Genomic DNA, 14,389 nt, shown 5'->3' with positions numbered 1-14,389 from the left:
AAAGAAGGACTAGAGGACACCAAAGGAAAGGAATGGGTAGCAGGCTTGAAACTAGTAAGAGAAAGTTGTTCTTCACAAAGCAAAGAGTCAACCTGTGGAACTCCTTGCTGCAGGAGGCTGTGAAGGCTACAACTAGAACAGAGTGTAAAGGAAAGTGAGATAAAGTCATGGAGGTTGGGTCCATGGAGTGGTATTAGCCAGGGGGTAGGAGTGGTGTCCCTGCCCAACGTTTGTGGAAGGCTGGAGAGGGATGGCACGAGACAAATGGCTTGGTCACTGTCTTCGGTCCATCCCCTCCAGGGTCCCTAGGGTTGGCCGCTGTCGGCAGACAGGCTACTGGGCTAGATGGACCTTTGGTCCTGACCCAGGACAGCCATTGTAAGCTCAGAGCTCAGGGTCGGGGGTCTCAGGGGACCCCCTTGATTTTAATGCACACCTGCTCCTGGGTGGCCAGGCTGGCAGCTCTCCTGCCCTAGACGGCCACTTTCCTGTGCCTAGTGCGGAGATCGTGGACGAGGTCCACGATGTCCACACTAGCCCAGGAAGGTGCCCACCTCTTGCGGTCCAGGGCAAGCTCCCGGGAGCCGCCAGCCTGGTCCCGGGAAGAGGGGGTGGGCTGGGGGACATCGGGTGGGTGGCTCTGTGCTGTGCCAGGTGCAGGGTCTGCTGGCTGGGTACTGGGAGGCTTGCACCTGGCACGGGCACCGTAGCCAGCCCGTGCCCCTTTAAGGGGTCCGGGGCCGGGAGGGGGGCAATAGAGTTTCCCTGGTGTTGGCCAGAGTGGCCACCAGGGAAACCTGGGGAGGGCTAGCCTCCCACCAGTTCGAATTAGGGGGCTACACACCCCTTAATTCGAACTAGTAAGTTCGAACTAGGCTTAATCCTCGTAAAATGAGGTTTTCCTAGTTCGAACTAAGCGCTGCGCTAGTTCGATTCAAATTCGAACTAGCGGAGCGCTAGTGTAGCGGCTATGAATGTTAGTTCGAACTAACATTGTAGTGTAGACATACCCCCAGGGACCAGACTGAGGTGTTAACCTACAGCCACCGAGCGGCAGCAGTGGGCTGTGAGAAGGGAGGTGGAGGCTTTGCAGACGTACCCGCTTCCTTCCTTTGTGTATTTGCTTTTGCTAGCTCGCTAGAGAGCGTCCCAGGCCGGTTATGAATCCGTATATCAGATAAGCGTTCGCTCACAAAAGCCCCGGCCTCCTCTACAATACGCACCACTTGTCTTGAAAGTAGAATAACACACGGGGCTCTGTCCAAGCCCATTCCCTTCACTTGGGAGCTGCCCACTGTCAAGGAGACAAAAGGCTTTTGGCTGCTGCTACGGTGGCAGAAGTGGCCCTTCCATGCTGATCTAGACGGTTGTGACCTTCTCGTTGGTTTCTGCGTTGCACAGACCTGGGCGGGTTTGGGGGGGTGGCCTGGTTGTTCAAAGGCAGCGCTGCAGCCTCCTAGCAATGCAAGTCCCCCACTCCACTCTTTACACTGTCCCCCACTGAGCTCTGAGGTCAAGTCAAGGCCTGATGACTGGAAACGGCCCAGCTGACTTAGGGGGGCCATTGATCTTTCTGTGCCAGCCTCAGCCAACAGGCATTGGTGGCACGACAGGTTCATCCCCCAGGGGGAGAGCCCCACACCCCCCAGCTGGTTCTGGAACCTGGACTGGGTGACACCTTTCTCAGCCATTGGAGCAAAACGTGAAGCACCTTTGTCTCTGGCTTCTGTGCAATAAACACTCGCTGCAAGGGGCTTCCCAGGGCTGGGACACGGAGAGGAGCAGAGGGCCTGTGTGTTCCAGGGGCTCCGAGCGGCGGGTGACCCAGAGGCTTGCTTAACAAGCAGGACAGTGGGTGGCAGAGCAGGGGCCATATCATGCTCCTGGATTGCTGACGGCTCCTCCCAGCTGCCTGACCTTGAGCAAGTCATTCCCCCACCTGGAATGGGGGCTGATCAGACCTCCTGTCTCCCTGGCGTGCAGCTTATACTTGGACAGCACCTACAGAGGCTTTAAGGTGGGGCGGGCTGTCTGCATCCTGCGGCCCCCCTCTGCCCCTCCCCCACTGGGGCACTGGAACCCCACCCTTCCTACTCCACCCCCTCCTTCCCAGGGCTGGAATGCTGCGAATCAGCTGTTCACGACATTCCAGCTTTGGGAGGCCAGGGGAGGAGCAGGGACAGGGTCCAAATCAGGCAACTCACCAGCTCCAAAAGCATTGGGAGGGAGGGGGAGGAGCAGGAAGTGCCGGGCTCCAGTACCCCAGTGCATGAAAGGCAGACTGGGGGTACGTCGGCCCCTGGGTGAACCCCAGTGGGCCACAGGCTGCAGGTTGCCACCACTGCAGCCCACTGAGATGAAGGAGGCCCACTCACTAATTCTGGTTGCCCATCGGGCTTTAAGAGCAGGCCGTCCATCAGCCTGGAGGGCATTGTTCTGCCATGACCCCCCTCAGCTCAGCACAGGCCCTAGCGAGGTGACAAACTTGTTCAAACCACCCCTAGCTCCTCTGAGCTCTCAGGCCAGCAGAGCAGAAAGGAACGAGCGGCTGGAATGTTGGGTTTAACGAGCCTCGTTCCCCTGCGGCCTCCCACTGGGTCCTCCTGAGAAAATGGGCTCCTCCTTCCCTGCGGGCCCAGGGGGAGCAGCCTGAATTTGGGAAGGAGTCACTGACATTTCCAGGCTCTGGATGCTGCTCCCTGCTGCGAGGGGGACAGGTACCCGCCCCGCTGCTGGCCCAGTGAGGTGGGAGAAGAAAGGGGTGTCTGGCTGAATGCAGAGCTCTGCCTGCGGAAAGGAGAAGCGGGGCTGCTTTTCGGCTCTGACAGTTGTTTATGCTTCACAATGTTCTGACACGAGAACGGAAAGGGCCTTTTCCTGAACGAGGTTATTTATAAACAGGAGCTGCTGCCGCTGCTGCGGTGCCTTCTCGTGCAAAGGGCCAGAAGCACTTGCAAAGTTTTTCTTTTGTTGCCTTGAATTCGGCCAAAGATGTTTTGTGGCCTCGTTATGCTCCGTTCCGGGCATTTAAACCCCTCCGACTGAACGCCCCTGCCCATCTAGTCAAGCCTGACATCTTTCTGCCTGGGCGTCAGCACTGCCCAGCACACCGGGCTGCGTGCTTGCCGGGCCGATCCCTCGCCTTTAGTGCGTGGGCCAGCCCCTCCACTTGCCAGCCAGGCCCAGTGCTCGGAGAAGGTTCTGTGGGCCCGGGTAGTGGCCCTGCTGTTCTCTGCACCACGCGCTTCCATGTCTGTTCCAGCCCGCGTGCCTTCCCCAGCAGAACAGGTGCCTATGCAGCTAGAGCACCTGCAGCCACTTTGTGAAAAGGGGGGGGGGGGGGCCCTGACGTGCTGTCAGGACAGGTGGCCAGGAAGGGAGCCCGGAGCCCTTTAATCGCTGCTGGAGGCCCCATGCAGGGTGAGCGTTATGGTAACTGTATCTCTAACAGTGCAAACAAATCACACTAACATCTCAAAGATAAAAACTGTCGCAGAACACGTTCATAGTGCAGAGTTTCTGGAAACACATTTGCTTGCTGAATTGCAGCTCCAGCATGTTGGGTCAATTGATTAAGTCTGCACTTTGAAAGAGCAAATCACTCGTGTTTGGTAAGTGTTGGATTGGAGTGAGTGGAGTAAAGTTAGCGGATCACTGAGGCAAGTCTAGGGTTTGAGGTTTTCACATAAAGCACTTTATTTTCTATTAAAATTCTAGGTAGGTTCAAAGTAAACAAAACTGCTACTGAGTTATATAAAGTTCAGGTGGGAAAAACAAGTGCCAGAGATGAAATGTTCATAACCAAACCAGTCTCAAAAAACCATGGGAATATCTCATAGATTAACTACATTCCCTTCCTCCTCTTCACCCCCACATCAGGAAGAAAGCGAGGGTTGTTTGATGTATGTCACTCCATCGCTGATATGCCAGCTCTGAATTTTGAGGAAAAAGCTGAAACTGGAGAAAATCCAAGGACATGGATGTGTGAGGTGAGTCCACACTGATCAGACAACTTCTGAATGACCTCTCGGCGCTATGGCCCGAAAGAACAACTGATCATCAGTGTCATGCGCTTGTCTAATGCGGTCCCCGACAAATCCTGGATATTGAATTTCTAAAAGTAGCTATGCCATCCCCAGCACTTTGTGAAGCAGAATTGTTACATTCACTTGGAGAAGGCTGAGAAAAGTCTCAGACCGTGGTTTCCATCATCATCAGCTGAAGTATTTTGCTTGTTCTGTAATCTTTGAAAGACACAATCAATCATTCTATTCGGAAGGACGATTTCATGCATGGGAGGGGGTGAGAGTCTGTTTGAATGTGGGAAAGTGATGGCATGCAGGGGCCACAACAGAAACCTGCACTGGAGCAGTGCCAAATAATTTCTTCCATTGACCTGCTGGCAACGCCTCTTCTAATGCACCCCAATATGCCGTTAGCCCTCTTGGCTACAAGGGCGCCCTGTTGACTCGTATCCACCATCTCATCCACTGAAATCCCCAGGTCCTTTTCTGCAGAACTGCCACTTAGCCAGTCGGTCCCCAGCTTGGGACAAAGTGTGGGATTCTTCTGTCCCAAGTGCAGGACTCTGCACTTCCCTTTTCGAACCTCATCAGATTTCTTTTGGCTCAACCCTCCAATTTGTCCAGGTCACTGTGGTCCCCATCCCTGCCCTCCAGCGTATCTGTCCCTCCATGCTACCCGTGAACTTGCTGAGGGTGCAATTCACCCCCTCATCCAGGTCATTAACGAAGATGATGAACAAAGCCAGCTCCAAGACCAACCCCTGGGGTACTCTACTTGATACTGACTGCCAGCCAGACCTTGAGCCATTGATCAGTACGCATTGGGCCCAATGATCTAGCCTGGTTTCTAGCTACATTTATAGTCCATTCACCCAAATCAGATTTCTTTAACATGCTCGTAAGAATACTGTGGGAGACCATATCAAAAGCCTTGCTAAAGTCAAAGTATATCATCTCCACTGACTCCCCCACGTCCACAGAGCCAGTTACCTCATCATAGAAGCTGATCAGATTGGTCAGGCACGACTTGCCCTTGGTGAATCCATGTTGATTATTCCTGATCACTTTCCCCTCTTCCAAGTTTTTCAAAACGGATTCCTTGAGGATCCTCTTCATGACTTTTCCAGGGATGGAGCTGAGGCTGGCCAGTCTGTAGCTCCTTGGATTCTCCTTCTTCTCTTTTTTAAAGATTGGTGCTGCATTTGCCTTTTTTCAACCATTCAGGACATGCCCCCAGTTGCCACGAGTTTTCAAAAAAACCAATGGCCAATGGCTCTGCAATCGCATCCTTCAACTCCCTCAGCACCATTGGATGCATTTGGCTCAGCCCCATGGATTTGTGTGTGTTTAGCTTTTCTAAATAGCTCCTAACCTGTTCTTTCTCCACCGCGGGCTGCCCACCCCCTTCCCGTACTGCGCTGCCCAGTGCGGCAGTCTGGGAGCTGACCTTGTCTGCGAAGACAGAGGCAGAAAAAGCATCAAGCACGTCAGCTTTTCCCACATCGTCTGTCACGAGGTCGCCTCCCCCATTCAGGAGGGGTCCCGCACTTTCCCTGCCACCTTCTCACTAACATGCCTGTAGAAACCCTTCTTGCTGCCTTTCACACTCCTTGCTGGCTGCACCCCAGAACCATCTGTGGACAAAATGCTGCGGAACTTGCCCAAACTTGGGTCTCAGCCTGTCCCACTGAAGTGGTTAGGAGTCTTGCCTCGACCTCCTCTGGCCTCTAGGAAGCATTGGGAGCATCCCAGTTGGGCCTGCACAAGGCATGTCCAGCCCTGCTCTGCAGGTGGTCAGAGACATCTTTGGGCAGATCATTCTCCTCTGAATTGGTGGCGGTTCCCTGTCGCCTGGTTTTACTTCCTAGTGACCCAGGCAGACATTTTCAGCATGTGTAGAGACACGCCCTCTGGGCAATCTTTGCACCCCGGCTGGGCCAATGCTCCTTGAGGCCAGTAGCCAAGAGAAAACTCAAAAAAGGACTGTGCATTGCCCAGGGCCCCTGAAGCGGCAGGTGATGGACTGTGGACACGGCCTTCAGAGCAGCACCACCCTCCAGCGCCCTGGGGAAACCCCAGCGGAATTCTCTGGGCTGTGGTAACCAGTGTAGGATTTAGCCCAAGATGTTGGTACATTTCTCAACTTGATTTAACAACCTGCAACTAACTGTCCTTTGCATTTACCGTTGAAACAGGAAAAGCTGAACTTGGTCCATGCCTTGATGTAGCAACTGTGAGGCAACCCAGCGGTGGGCTACAGCCAATCTATGAACTTCACAAACCACATCTTCCTCTCTAGTGCAACGCACCATAAACAAACACCCGGAAGAAGGGTCTGTCAGTGCAAGAGGCATCCCAGAAGCCCTGCCAGAGGAGAGGCCCTGCAGGAACGAAGACGGGGTCTAATCACTGGTGTCTTACTGCGCAGTCTGTGTGTGGAGTCCCCCAAAAGGGCAGCCTTGGCAGGAATACAAATGAATAATTAGCCACAAAACACAAGCTTCCCCTTGGGGACACAGAGTAGAGCTTCGACAACTCAGCCAGGACTTAATGACGTAACAGCAGGTCCTAGGAGATCACATCTCTCGTGGCTCCTGCACTGGGATCTAAGATTTCATTGGAATCAGCCAGGTTGCTTAAAGATGGAATTGACCTTGACAAATCTCGGCCTCTCTCCTCCAGACAAGTAGTAGGGTTGGGATGGGGCCCATGACAGCCGGCGGGAACAGTGACCAGTGGGGCTGGGTATCCGCTGAGTGGGCTTGCTCTGGGGAAGTCCTGCCCCACCGGGAGGGTGAGAAGTGGGGCTGGGAACATTCATTGTATGTTTCTTTTCCCGACTTTCCCTGCCCTTTCCGGGGCTCCCGCCTCCTGCGGAGTCTTTGGCGCTGTTATCCAAGGAAAGGACGGAGAGAAGTAAAACATGAAAACTGAATGCAAGTGACTGGAGTCGGTATCCAGCCTTGGACATGATCCCTGGTCTCTGACATCTTCCCTTGTTTAGTAGCATCACAGTAATAAGCAGTGGGAAAGCTGTGGTCCAAAGTGTGTACTGGGATTCACAACCATTAGGGCTGATAGGGACAGCCATGGAAAAGCTCCGTCTATGGCCCTGGCTAAGGTACAAAGGTAACAACCACGTCACGAAGTGAATAGAGCCCATACTGGAGACAGCAGATTCTTTACAAACTTTGGTGGCAAATGGAGCTGATGGAGGCAACAGAAAATATGGCCTTCCACAAAGCAGCTACGCTACCGGCTACACAAACAAAGAGCCAAGCTACTCTGGCACAAGATGTGCTGTCTGGGCAGATAATCTGTGCAGCACCACACAGCACAAGAAGTCTGGCATGTCAGGCAGTACAGGGTGAATGAACTTAACACCCCCGAGAAATACAGTGCTGCCAGCCAAGCGCATGCACACCCAGAAGATGCGCATCGGCGCATTCCACCTCCACCCAAATCCAACATCAGCTACCTTGGGATGGACTTTACTCATTCCAGGAATCCTGTGGCCCTTGGTGTTACTCCCGACTGCACTCCCCTGCGGATCCCCACTGAGAAAAGCAAAGCCAACATAGCACACGAAACAAGAGTCTCCGCAAGCTGCTTACATCAAGTGCAGTGCACCCCCCTCCACTCTGCGATCAACAGCACCTGCACTTTCCTGCTCCTCAGCCGAAGAGCCCTGCACCCTCCATCCTCGCAGGGACTGCTCCCCCACATCCCCAGCCTCTCCGTCCTCGCAGGGACTGCTCCCCCACATCCCCACCCTCTCCATCCTCACAGGGACTGCTCCCCCACATCCCCAGCCTCTCCATCCTCACAGGGACTGCTCCCCCACATCCCCAGCCTCTCCATCCTCACAGGGACTGCTCCCCCACTTCCCCAGCCTCTCCATCCTCACAGGGACTGCTCCCCCACATCCCCAGCCTCTCCATCCTCACAGGGACTGCTCCCCCACTTCCCCAGCCTCTCCATCCTCGCAGGGACTGCTCCCCCACATCCCCAGCCTCTCCACCCTCGCAGGGACTGCTCCCCCACATCCCCAGCCTCTCCACCCTCGCAGGGACTGCTCCCCCACATCCCCAGCCTCTCCACCCTCGCAGGGACTGCTCCCCCACATCCCCAGCCTCTCCATCCTCGCAGGGACTGCTCCCCCACATCCCCAGCCTCTCCATCCTCGCAGGGACTGCTCCCCCACTTCCCCAGCCTCTCCATCCTCGCAGGGACTGCTCCCCCACATCCCCAGCCTCTCCATCCTCGCAGGGACTGCTCCCCCACATCCCCAGCCTCTCCATCCTCACAGGGACTGCTCCCCCACTTCCCCAGCCTCTCCATCCTCGCAGGGACTGCTCCCCCACTTCCCCAGCCTCTCCGTCCTCGCAGGGACTGCTCCCCCACTTCCCCAGCCTCTCCGTCCTCGCAGGGACTGCTCCCCCACATCCCCAGCCTCTCCGTCCTCGCAGGGACTGCTCCCCCACTTCCCCAGCCTCTCCGTCCTCGCAGGGACTGCTCCCCCACATCCCCAGCCTCTCCGTCCTCGCAGGGACTGCTCCCCCACATCCCCAGCCTCTCCGTCCTCGCAGGGACTGCTCCCCCACATCCCCAGCCTCTCCGTCCTCGCAGGGACTGCTCCCCCACATCCCCAGCCTCTCCGTCCTCGCAGGGACTGCTCCCCCACTTCCCCAGCCTCTTCATCTTCGCAGGGACTGCTCCCCCACTTCCCCAGCCTCTCCATCCTCGCAGGGACTGCTCCCCCACATCCCCAGCCTCTTCATCCTCACAGGGACTGCTCCCCCACTTCCCCAGCCTCTTCATCCTCGCAGGGACTGCTCCCCCACATCCCCAGCCTCTCCATCCTCACAGGGACTGCTCCCCCACTTCCCCAGCCTCTCCATCCTCGCAGGGACTGCTCCCCCACATTCCCAGCCTCTCCATCCTCGCAGGGACTGCTCCCCCACTTCCCCAGCCTCTCCATCCTCACAGGGACTGCTCCCCCACTTCCCCAGCCTCTCCGTCCTCGCAGGGACTGCTCCCCCACTTCCCCAGCCTCTCCGTCCTCGCAGGGACTGCTCCCCCACATCCCCAGCCTCTCCATCCTCGCAGGGACTGCTCCCCCACATCCCCAGCCTCTCCATCCTCGCAGGGACTGCTCCCCCACATCCCCAGCCTCTCCATCCTCGCAGGGACTGCTCCCCCACATCCCCAGCCTCTCCATCCTCGCAGGGACTGCTCCCCAACTTCCCCAGCCTCTCCATCCTCGCAGGGACTGCTCCCCCACATCCCCAGCCTCTTCATCCTCACAGGGACTGCTCCCCCACATCCCCAGCCTCTCCATCCTCGCAGGGACTGCTCCCCAACTTCCCCAGCCTCTCCATCCTCGCAGGGACTGCTCCCCCAGCCTCTCCATCCTCACAGGGACTGCTCCCCCACTTCCCCAGCCTCTCCATCCTCGCAGGGACTGCTCCCCCACTTCCCCAGCCTCTCCATCCTCGCAGGGACTGCTCCCCCACATCCCCAGCCTCTCCATCCTCACAGGGACTGCTCCCCCACATCCCCAGCCTCTCCATCCTCGCAGGGACTGCTCCCCCACATCCCCAGCCTCTCCATCCTCACAGGGACTGCTCCCCAACTTCCCCAGCCTCTCCATCCTCACAGGGACTGCTCCCCCACATCCCCAGCCTCTCCATCCTCACAGGGACTGCTCCCCCACTTCCCCAGCCTCTCCATCCTCGCAGGGACTGCTCCCCCACATCCCCAGCCTCTCCATCCTCGCAGGGACTGCTCCCCCACATCCCCAGCCTCTCCATCCTCACAGGGACTGCTCCCCCACATCCCCAGCCTCTCCGTTCTCGCAGGGACTGCTCCCCCACTTCCCCAGCCTCTCCATCCTCGCAGGGACTGCTCCCCCACATCCCCAGCCTCTCCATCCTCGCAGGGACTGCTCCCCCACTTCCCCAGCCTCTTCATCCTCACAGGGACTGCTCCCCCACTTCCCCAGCCTCTCCGTCCTCGCAGGGACTGCTCCCCCACTTCCCCAGCCTCTCCACCCTCGCAGGGACTGCTCCCCCACATCCCCAGCCTCTCCATCCTCGCAGGGACTGCTCCCCCACATCCCCAGCCTCTCCATCCTCGCAGGGACTGCTCCCCCACTTCCCCAGCCTCTCCATCCTCGCAGGGACTGCTCCCCCACTTCCCCAGCCTCTCCGTCCTCGCAGGGACTGCTCCCCCACATCCCCAGCCTCTCCATCCTCGCAGGGACTGCTCCCCCACATCCCCAGCCTCTCCATCCTCGCAGGGACTGCTCCCCCACATCCCCAGCCTCTCCATCCTCGCAGGGACTGCTCCCCCACTTCCCCAGCCTCTCCATCCTCGCAGGGACTGCTCCCCCACATCCCCAGCCTCTCCATCCTCGCAGGGACTGCTCCCCCACATCCCCAGCCTCTCCATCCTCGCAGGGACTGCTCCCCCACATCCCCAGCCTCTCCATCCTCGCAGGGACTGCTCCCCCACTTCCCCAGCCTCTCCATCCTCGCAGGGACTGCTCCCCCACATCCCCAGCCTCTCCATCCTCGCAGGGACTGCTCCCCCACATCCCCAGCCTCTCCGTCCTCGCAGGGACTGCTCCCCCACATCCCCAGCCTCTCCGTCCTCGCAGGGACTGCTCCCCCACATCCCCAGCCTCTCCAGCCTCGCAGGGACTGCTCCCCCACATCCCCAGCTTCTCCATCCTCGCAGGGACTGCTCCCCCACATCCCCAGCCTCTCCGTCCTCGCAGGGACTGCTCCCCCACATCCCCAGCCTCTCCATCCTCGCAGGGACTGCTCCCCCACATCCCCAGCCTCTCCATCCTCGCAGGGACTGCTCCCCCACATCCCCAGCCTCTCCATCCTCGCAGGGACTGCTCCCCCACATCCCCAGCCTCTCCATCCTCGCAGGGACTGCTCCCCAACTTCCCCAGCCTCTCCGTCCTCGCAGGGACTGCTCCCCCACATCCCCAGCCTCTCCGTCCTCGCAGGGACTGCTCCCCCACATCCCCAGCCTCTCCATCCTCGCAGGGACTGCTCCCCCACATCCCCAGCCTCTCCATCCTCGCAGGGACTGCTCCCCCACATCCCCAGCCTCTCCATCCTCGCAGGGACTGCCCCTGTGCTGTACGGTGGGAAGCTGCTGATAGTCAAGCTCAGGAGGCGATGCTCAGATCCCAGGCATTAGCTGTATGTAATATCGCTGACACGGAGCGGACTGAAGTCACACCAATGGTTTCTTGCCACCGTTAAGCCCCTAACCTCGGCACCCAATCAGAAAAGGGGTCAGTTATGGCGAACCAGGGTACAGGAAACCCGTCACCTGTGTGCTCCAGTTCTGACCAGTCCAGCACCTCCCACTCAGTGCATATCAGCCCCGGGCTATGGGACGTGGCCTTAATGGATGCTGCACTGGAGCTGGGTCGTCTAGGGGCAAGATGACGTGACTGGCCCCGCTCCCTGTGGCAGCAGCAGGGAGCCTCACAGTAAGAAGCTGCTCTGCCAGACCAGCTGCCTGTGGGCGCACGTGCAGCAAGGCTGGGTAGCAGCACAGAGAGCTCAGGAGTCCCTGCTCCAACAACGGAGAATGGCTGCGAGCGTCTCGTGGACACGCACGCGGAGCAGCCAACTTATAAATAACAAATGGCCCAGTGCATCGTGGGGCGGTGCTAACACGGTGGACGACGGCTGGTGCCCACTAAGCACAGTGCCAAGGTTTGGGTCTGTGCTGGGCAGGACGTCAGCCCTTTGGGATTTGGAACCAGGAGAAGGAAGTGTGCCGAGTTTGCTGGCATCTTCATAAAGCAGCTGGAGGAACCTGGAGGCCCCTGGCACTAGCACTCCGCCTCGCTCGTCGCTGCTTGCATCCCGGTGGCGCTCGAACAGGAGATCGGATATCCTGGGCTCTGTACCGGACGTGGTGCTTGCCTTGGGGAAGCCACGGAGCGCTCGGCCAGGCAGTGACCCCCTCACCGCAGCACTGCAAGATTCTGCTACGGAACATTCCTGGGTGCTTTGAGGGCCTGAGATAAAGGGGCAAGAGAGGAGGAAGAGAAACGTCTCTGGTCTCTGCACATGGCTTTACATGGCCTTAGCGCTAAGGAGCTGCTAGTTCTGGGGACAGAAGTATGGTGATGCTTCCGGCAAGCGTGGAGAGCTGGGAACGTGACACCAAGTGAAACGCAGACGACTCCATTGGCCTTTATTTGCTTTCTAAGTCTTCTCACTTGAGAAGGTGAGGAGGAGACGCTGCCGTCAGGGACTCCTGCCTGCGCACACGTGCAAAGCGCCTTTCACTCTGGCCTAAGGGAGCCGGGCACTGGTCCCCTCACTGGCTTGTCTCCTCCCGCTTTGTCCAAACAATCTTCCAACTCAGCAAGTGCACGCCCAGGGGCCTCCCCTCTGGTGAAAGGCTGAAGGACCATGGCGTCCAATCAGCTAGTACTGTGGCTACTCCTGTAGCCAACTAGCCATGCTCAACCAGCCACACAGCCACGTGTGGCTAGTGGCTGGCACGTTGCACAGCACGGCTGTAGGAGGACCCAGGGCCCAAGGAGATAGGAAGATGCTGGGCCCCACTCTTGGTTCTAGGCAGCAGGATGATGCTCCCTTCGGCCTTTGCCTTGGTTCACAGGGCGAGAAGGCAGGCCTACCCGCTCAGGCTCTGGGGATGCGGAGCCCATCCCTCCCCCCAGCCAGGCAAGGGTTTCTTGCCACATTTGCCTGGGCTGGCACACGCTGCTTGGCGGGGTCTGTTCACACTACGGGCGCCGCAAGCCACAAGGATGCAGCTCAATGTGCTACCAAAGGCCGGTGGCTTGTTTCTAGCCCGTTCATTGGCACGTGATTGCCTTTCAAAACTGAACTGTGCTGGGATGCGTGGCACAGCTGGAATTCTGTGCAGCACCATGGCCCGGGACAGCAGCAGCCCCTGGAAACCCCGGTGGGTGACTGTGCACAGGCACTGGGGCTGCGAGCCGTGACGGCTCTTCCTCCCTACACAGGGCGGCACTCCGCACAGGGAGCCGAGAGGCAGGGAGGGCATGTCTGGGACACACGGCCCAGCTCCTACCGCGCGGGCCGGCTGGGCTAGAGGATGCCGGGGCTGTGCTGGTCTGTCCCTGAAGCAGCTGGCCAGAAGTGAGAGGCTGAAGCTCTCCCCTGGCGAGGGCAGTTGTGTGGCAGACTTGGTAAAGGGGGCTCGCGGATGCCCCTGGCCAGGGCAGTTGTTCAGCTGTCCTCCAGCAGCCGGGCCCAGTGCTTCTGCAACCAGGGGAAGGTTTTCAAACCTGATGTAGGGGCCTGAATCCCCCGACTCTCAGTGAGGCACCTTGGCCCGTGGGGGGAGGTTACGCTGTGCCCCTCGCCAGCTGGGCAGGCAACAGCCATGGAGAACTAGTCTACACCTTCAGACCATTAGGGAGCCAGCGAGCCCACAGCCCGCCTGGCGCATTCCCACTGGACTTCGGAGGCTAGAGAGCAGGGTGCCAGGCAGCTGGGGAGACAGGGTGTTGTTACAGCTGCTCCATCATGCCCAGGTGGCTGAGGGGGGCAGACACACCCAGCCATCCCGTCTCCTAGCGGCCTGGTGGCTGGAGAGCATGTTCCCTGGCGACAGTGCATTAAGGCCGTCCTAGAGCTCCCTAGGTATGAAAATCATGGGCCAGAGATACCGCGGGGGGGCGGCGGCAGATGACTTTCCATTTGAACCTGGCCAGAGGAGAGTTTTCAAGCAGATAAAATCAAGCTCTCAGAGCAGTCTCTTGCCCCAAATCAGGCCCGAGGCTCCATAGCTGAAGCCAATGGAAGAGCTTCCTTCCAGTGAGATCAGCATTGCTACCAAAGGCACCAAGCCAGGCTGCGATCACATGGGCACCGCTACCTGAAGGCACCAGAGAAGAGAGGCCTCCAACGTCTTTTCCTGCGGCAAGGGCCTTGGGAACATGGACCATTCCACACGCTGCAGCCCTGCCAGGCAGGCGGCCCCGTGGAGTCAAAGTTTGTAGCCGTCTGGGTTAAAGAAATAAATGGACCAAGAGGATCCTCCCAAAGAGCTTCACAAAGTCCCAGCTAAACATGGAGGGAGAGACCAGGCGAGTTACCGTCACGCCAGCTCAGCCAGCTGCTGCGGGCGCCCTACGTGAATCATTGGACGAGGTTTGGGATGTTCACTGACAAGTAATTTACTAGTTGAGTGCTCCATGGAACTTCCATCGACTACCGGACAGGCACTTCCCCATTCCTCCTCTGGAACGTCCTGTTGGGCCCCCGCTGGCCCTCCTGTACATTTCAAATGTGGAACTCCACGTGCAGCCCCGGGCCTGCAGGAAGACC

Source organism: Pelodiscus sinensis, chromosome 25 (assembly GCF_049634645.1).
Source record: "Pelodiscus sinensis isolate JC-2024 chromosome 25, ASM4963464v1, whole genome shotgun sequence".
NCBI lineage: Eukaryota > Metazoa > Chordata > Testudines > Trionychidae > Pelodiscus > Pelodiscus sinensis.
Note: the sequence above shows the minus strand (reverse complement) of the source record.